Source organism: Oncorhynchus masou, chromosome 19, assembly GCF_036934945.1.
Source record: "Oncorhynchus masou masou isolate Uvic2021 chromosome 19, UVic_Omas_1.1, whole genome shotgun sequence".
NCBI lineage: Eukaryota > Metazoa > Chordata > Actinopteri > Salmoniformes > Salmonidae > Oncorhynchus > Oncorhynchus masou.
In genome coordinates this window covers 19,624,720-19,630,719 of record NC_088230.1, presented here as the reverse complement: position 1 = coordinate 19,630,719, position 6,000 = coordinate 19,624,720, and the positions used below count along the sequence as shown (strand labels likewise).

At 42.4% G+C, this 6,000-nt stretch overlaps 1 long non-coding RNA gene across 1 annotated transcript; it reads left to right on the top strand.

Annotated features, from left to right (window-relative positions):
* Positions 1–252: 252 nt before the first annotated feature.
* On the top strand, positions 253–3,137 carry LOC135505557 (uncharacterized). The gene is made up of 3 exons (XR_010450286.1): positions 253–295; positions 2,452–2,556; positions 2,667–3,137. It is a non-coding gene; the product is annotated as an uncharacterized LOC135505557 (long non-coding RNA).
* The last annotated feature ends 2,863 nt before the right edge of the window (positions 3,138–6,000 follow it).

The following is a 6,000-nucleotide window of genomic DNA, read 5'->3' as shown; positions in this document are numbered from 1 at the left end:
CTAAAAGTGATGGAAATCTTTTTTTGTGTGACACGGGGTGAAACCGGTCCAGTCATGCTGACGAAAGCAGTTTTAGGCCTCAAAATAGAGAGACAGTGTAAACATACATAATGGATGCTTTGTTACATAAAGCAATTGTGATGAGTAACTGTGAGGGTGTTTTCCACAAAGCATGTTCACAAACAGCTCACCTCCAATCACATGACTTGTTGAGTGTGCCCTCTGTTGTGTGCATCCAGCAAACAGGAAATTCCCCTATCACATGACTGTCGCCTGGAAGGCTGAGGGCGTGAAGGTAAACAAAATTGTCTGATTCCGTCAGTGCAGCAATATCTAACATGTAAACTAACAATTCCACAACAACTACCTAACAGACACATATCTAAGGAAAGGAATGGAATAAGAATATGCACATGTCAATATATGGTTGAGATTTGAAATAATACATTAAAAAACATAATACTGCAAGGTTCCCTAAGGACTAGAAGTGAGGCAGCCCTCTCTGTCGGCGCCATCTTTTGGCATTTCCTTGCTCTTTCTTCATCTGAGACTGTAGGCTGGTTTGTACACTCCTCTCTGTATTTATTTGGAAAGTGAAGCAAAAATGAGTACATTTGTCTCTATACTCCAGGATTTTTTATTTGAGATCAAATGTTTCATACTGTATGAGGTGACAGTACAGTGTCTGTTTTACCGTTTAGAAATAAAATCACTTTATGTATCTAGTCCCCCATTTGAATGTGAATTTTTCTTCATAAGTATTTGGACAAATTCACTTATAGTGTATTAAAGTAGTCAAACGTTTAGTATTTGGTAGTGGACTAAACTCCATGGTGAAGGAAGTTTATGATGAACTTCAACAACGGCGTGGAGCCGAGACCAGGCTTTGTGGAATCTAGCTCCGACTACATCGATTGGCCCAAGGTCAATACTTATAAAAAAGAATCATATGAAACGCCCACATTGTACCTCTGTAGTTGCGTGCCTTTCTTCGTTTGCTAAAATCCATATATTTTCAATAAACATTAATCAAATAACACCAAATGTTTCTTGGTTTAGATTCAATTGGCACATGCGCATTTGCGTTGAGTTGCTATCTTAGAGCAACAGCAATGAGCAAACAGTCAGCGGTTGTATTTGATTCATGTTTATTGAAAAAGTATGAATTTGATCAAACAAAGAAAGGCACACAGATATAGAGGACAAACATAAGTACAAGGTAGGAGTTTCGTCATTTAAATCATTTTATGTGTAGGAGATAGATAGTGGCACAGCGGTCTAAGGCACTGCATCTCAGTGCAAGAGTTGTCACTACAGTTTCTGGTTCAAATCCAGGCTGTATAACATCCGGCTGTGATTGGGAATCCCATCGGGTGGCACACAATTGGCCCAGCGTTGTCTGGGTTTGACCGGGGTAGGCTGTCATTGTAAATAAGAATTTGTTCTTAACTGACTTGCCTGGTTAAATTAAAAAATGTAATATATAAATAAATAGATTCCACAAAGCCTGGTCTTGGCTCCACGCCGTTGGTGAAGTTCCTCATTAAACTTCCTTCACCGTGGAGTTGAGTCTGCTAAGTATTTGGTCCCGTATTCCTAGAACGCAATGGCGACATCAAGCTTGTGACTCTACAAACTTGTTAGATGAATTTGCAGTTTGTTTTGGTTGTGTTTCGGATTATGTTTTAACCAATAGGAACTGAATGGTGAATATTGTATTGTGTCATTTTGGAGTCAATTTTATTGTAAAGAAGAATAAAAGATGTTTCTGAATGCTACCATGATTATTAATCATGAATGAATTGTGAATAATGATGAGTGATAAAGTTACAGAGGAACAATGATCATATCCATCATTATTATTCAGAATTCCTTCATGATTATGGATAATTATGGTAGCATCCACATTAATGTAGAAGTGTTCAGAAACATCTTCTATTCTTATTGACAATGAAAGTGTCTCCAAAATAACACAATACATTATTCACCATTCAGTTCCTATTGGCAAAGCGTAATCCGAAACTCATCCAAAACAAACTGCAAATGCATCCAACAAGTTTGATGTATTCATTTCGTGCTAGGAATATGGGATCAAATACAAAACTTTTGACTACTGTAATGAAATATGTGAATTTGTCCAAATACTTCTTCAAATAGCGGGACTAGATCCATAAAGTGCTTTCATTTCTAAACAGTAAAACAGATATGTATGAAAATAACCTAAACTTTAAGGTGACATTCTGTACTATCACCTCATATGAAACCAGTATAGATCCTCACTGTCCAAATAATTACCCAGGTGGAGTGTATCGAAACCGTATTAGTTTAGTGAATTTATTGCAATTGTCACATCTGCTCCTGCTACACCCCCTAGTGGACATCCGGTGTCTCCTAGACCTGCAGCCATTCCCCCAGTTCTCTCCCTCTCCCTCTGTGTGTGTGATTGTGTAGTATGAGACAGGTGTGCTGGAGTCAGAGACGTTCCCCACCAGCTGCAACCCATTCCATAATCAAGACATCTACAAATACTCTGTCCTGCCACTTCCACTCTGCCAGGTCCTAATCTCTGTTCAGTCAGTCATGTGTCTAGCTATTTGTTGTTATTTAAGATCCTGTATCCTGCTGTGCCTATTTCCTTGCTGACACTGTTTCTCCTCTCACTGCAGTTTTGCCACTGGTTCCTGTCTTCTGTTCCACATCTCACCACCCTGCTACCCTGTTCTGGAATCAACTCATCAACATTCACTTGGACCTGTTTTCCCTGTCCCAACCCAGCTCACTCCAACCTCAGCCTCCACATCTGGTTTCCTACAACTCATCCAAGCTTCCCTGGATCTGCACTTCATCTCTCCCTGTCTTACAATAAATATATTGGTTCATCCCTGTTTCCTGGTCTGAGTCTGCTCTTGGGTTCCCCTGTGCTGCTCCACTTAACAGCAATAGAATGTTATGACAGAGCATATTCTAGAAAGAGCGAGGTCATTATCTTCCTGTCCTCAGACAACTTTCAAGCCTATTTGGTTCTGCAAACTAATACATTCTGGTATTGGGTAGTAGATATATTGAACTTAAATATGTGTAGTACATTAGTGAAAATGTGAATGTTTTGTGACTCAATTCACACAAATAATAAAACATTGTTTATAACACTTTTGTAACAGTCTGTAGTGTGTTATCATTAGTGGACTACTATTGAATATCTGTTCTACTTAACTTAAATCCCTCAAGCTTAAATGTCTGCTTCTTCAGCAATTAAGGGTGAGTCATCACAACTGGCAGTGAATCACCAGAACCTTCCCTGTCAAAAGTCTTAGCTCACCTCTATTCCCCCTCACAGGTTATCAAACCCGTAACAATAACAACCTTTATTACAGTATCACAAGCCTCTCCTGAGACTGTGGTTTCACTAGCCTATAGGCTATTTATTCTATTTCTTTTTTACCTTTATTTTACTAGGCAAGTCAGTTAAGAACAAATTCTTATTTTCAATGACGGTGGGTTAACTGCCTGTTCAGGGCCAGAACGACAGATTTTGTACCTTGTCAGCTCGGGGATTTGAACTTGCAACCTTTCGGTTACTAGTCCAATGCTCTAACCACTAGGCTACACTGCCGCCCCATATGCATACAGACGTTGTTCCCAACTTCAACTGTAGGCTACCGAAGCTTTATAAATAATTCTGAGAAATATTTCAAATTATATTGGATGCGTACACATCATTTGCAGATGTTATCACAGGTGCAGCGAAATGCTTATGTTTCTAGCTTCAACAGTGCAGTAATACCTAACAATACAAAACAATACACACAAATCCAATAAATAAAAAGAAAGAAATGAAGAAATATCTGAATGAATATCAGAAGAAATATAGTGTGTTATGGACAGTATATGAATAGAAAAGGTGTGTACAGCAGTAGGTATATAGGATACGCCATGACTAGAAGTTGGTATAACAGTATGTAAACATGATTAAAGTGATCAGTGTTCAATGATTCTGTATGTACATAGGGCAGCAGTCTGTAAGGCGCAGGGTAGAGTACCGGGTGGTATCAGGCTAGTAACGGTGACTAAGTTCAGGGCAGGGTACTGGGCAGTGGTGACTATTTAACAGACTGATGGCTTTCAGTCTCTCAGTCCCAGCTTTGATGCACCTGTACTGTGTCCGCCTTTGAGATGGTTTCAGGGTGAACAGGCCGTGGCTCGGATGGCTCAGGTGCTTGATGATCTTGGCCTTCCTGTGACACTGGGTGCTGTAGATCTCCTGGAGGGCAGGCAGTGTGCCCCCGGTGATGCATTGGGCTGATCGCACCAACCTTTGGAGAGCCCTGTGGTTGCGGACGGTGCAACTGCCATACCAGGCGGTGATACAGCCCGACAAGAGGCTCTCAATGGTGCATCTGTTGAAGTTTGTGAGGGTCTTAAGGGCCAAACTGAATTCCTTCAGCCTCCTGTGGTTGAAGAGGTCCTGTTGCGTCTTCTACACCACATTGTGTGGATGGTCCATTTCAGGTTGTCAATGATTTACACGCCGAGCAACTTGAAGCTTTTCACCCTCTCCACTGTGGCTCCGTCAAAGTGGATGGGGGCGTGCTCTCTCTTCTGTCTCCTGAAGTCAATGATCAGGTCCTTCATTTTTTGGACGTTGAGGGAGAAATTATATTCCTGGCACGACTCCGCCAGGGCCCTCACCTCCTCCCTGTAGGCTGTCTCATCGTTGTTGGTAATCAAGCCTACCACTGTAGTGTCATCTGCAAACTTGATGATTGAGTTGGAGACGTGCGTGGCCATGCAGTCATGGGTGAACATGGAGTACAAGAGGGGGCTGAGCCTGCACCCTTGTATTGAGCCCCCCCGTATTGAGGATCAGCATAACGGATGTGTTGTTGCCTACCTTCCCCACCTGGGGTTGGTCCGTTAGGAAGTCCAGAACCCAATTTCACAGGGAGGGGTCCAGACCCAGGGTCCTGAGCTTAGTGGTGAGCTCGGACGGTGATGGTGATGAAGGCTGAGCTGTAGTCGATGACCAGCATACTTACGTAGGTATTCCTCTTCTCCAGATGGGATAGGGCAGTGTGCAGTGCGATGGCGAATGTGTCATCCGTGGATCTGTTGGAACGGTATGCAAATTGTAGTGGATCTAGGGTATCGGGTAAGGTGGAGGTGATATGATCCTTATCTAGCCATGATGACAGAAATGAGTACTATGGGGCGATGTTCATTTTCTTCAGTTACCTTCGCTTTCTTGGGTACAGGAAAAATGGACAGCAGACTGGGATAGGAAGAGATAGGAGGGGAGGAGCAGAATAGAGGCGTGATCTGATTTGACGAAGGGGAGTAGCAATGGTCAAGAGTACTCGATGAGCGTGTAGCGAAGGAGATGTATCGATAAACTTCAGTAGCATTTTCCTCCAATTTGCTTTATTAAATTCCCCAACTACAATACATGCGGCCTCAGGATATGCGGTTTCCAGTTTGCACACAGTCCACTTTAGTTCCTTGAAAGCCGTCGAGGTGTCGGCTTGAGGGGAAATACACATGGCCATGATGATGACCGAAGATATTTCTCTCAAACAAATTTCTCTCTCAAACTAATCTAAAAGCAATTTCAAACTAATCTAAAAGCAATGTAATCAAAAAGGTGACATCATCCATTTAGCCAGCCATGTGCTAGGCTTGTTTACCAGCCGTGTATCTTTGACAGGTGTTCAGAGGGTTGGTTGTATTTGTGCTACTATAGCAGCCTGTTCAGAGCAGAGACAGTCCATTTGCTCAGGCCCTGTGTAAGTGTGTGTGTGTGTGTGTGTGTGTGTGTGTGTGTGTGTGTGTGTGTGTGTGTGTGTGTGTGTGTGTGTGTGTGTGTGTGTGTGTGTGTGTGTGTGTGTGTGTGTGTGTGTGTGTGTGTGTGTGTGTGTGTGCGTGTGTGTGTGCATTATTGATTTCTTAAGCCAGTCCCTGGAGTAATCTCTGTCCTGAGTCCTGATTGGTCCCTGGCCAGTGTTC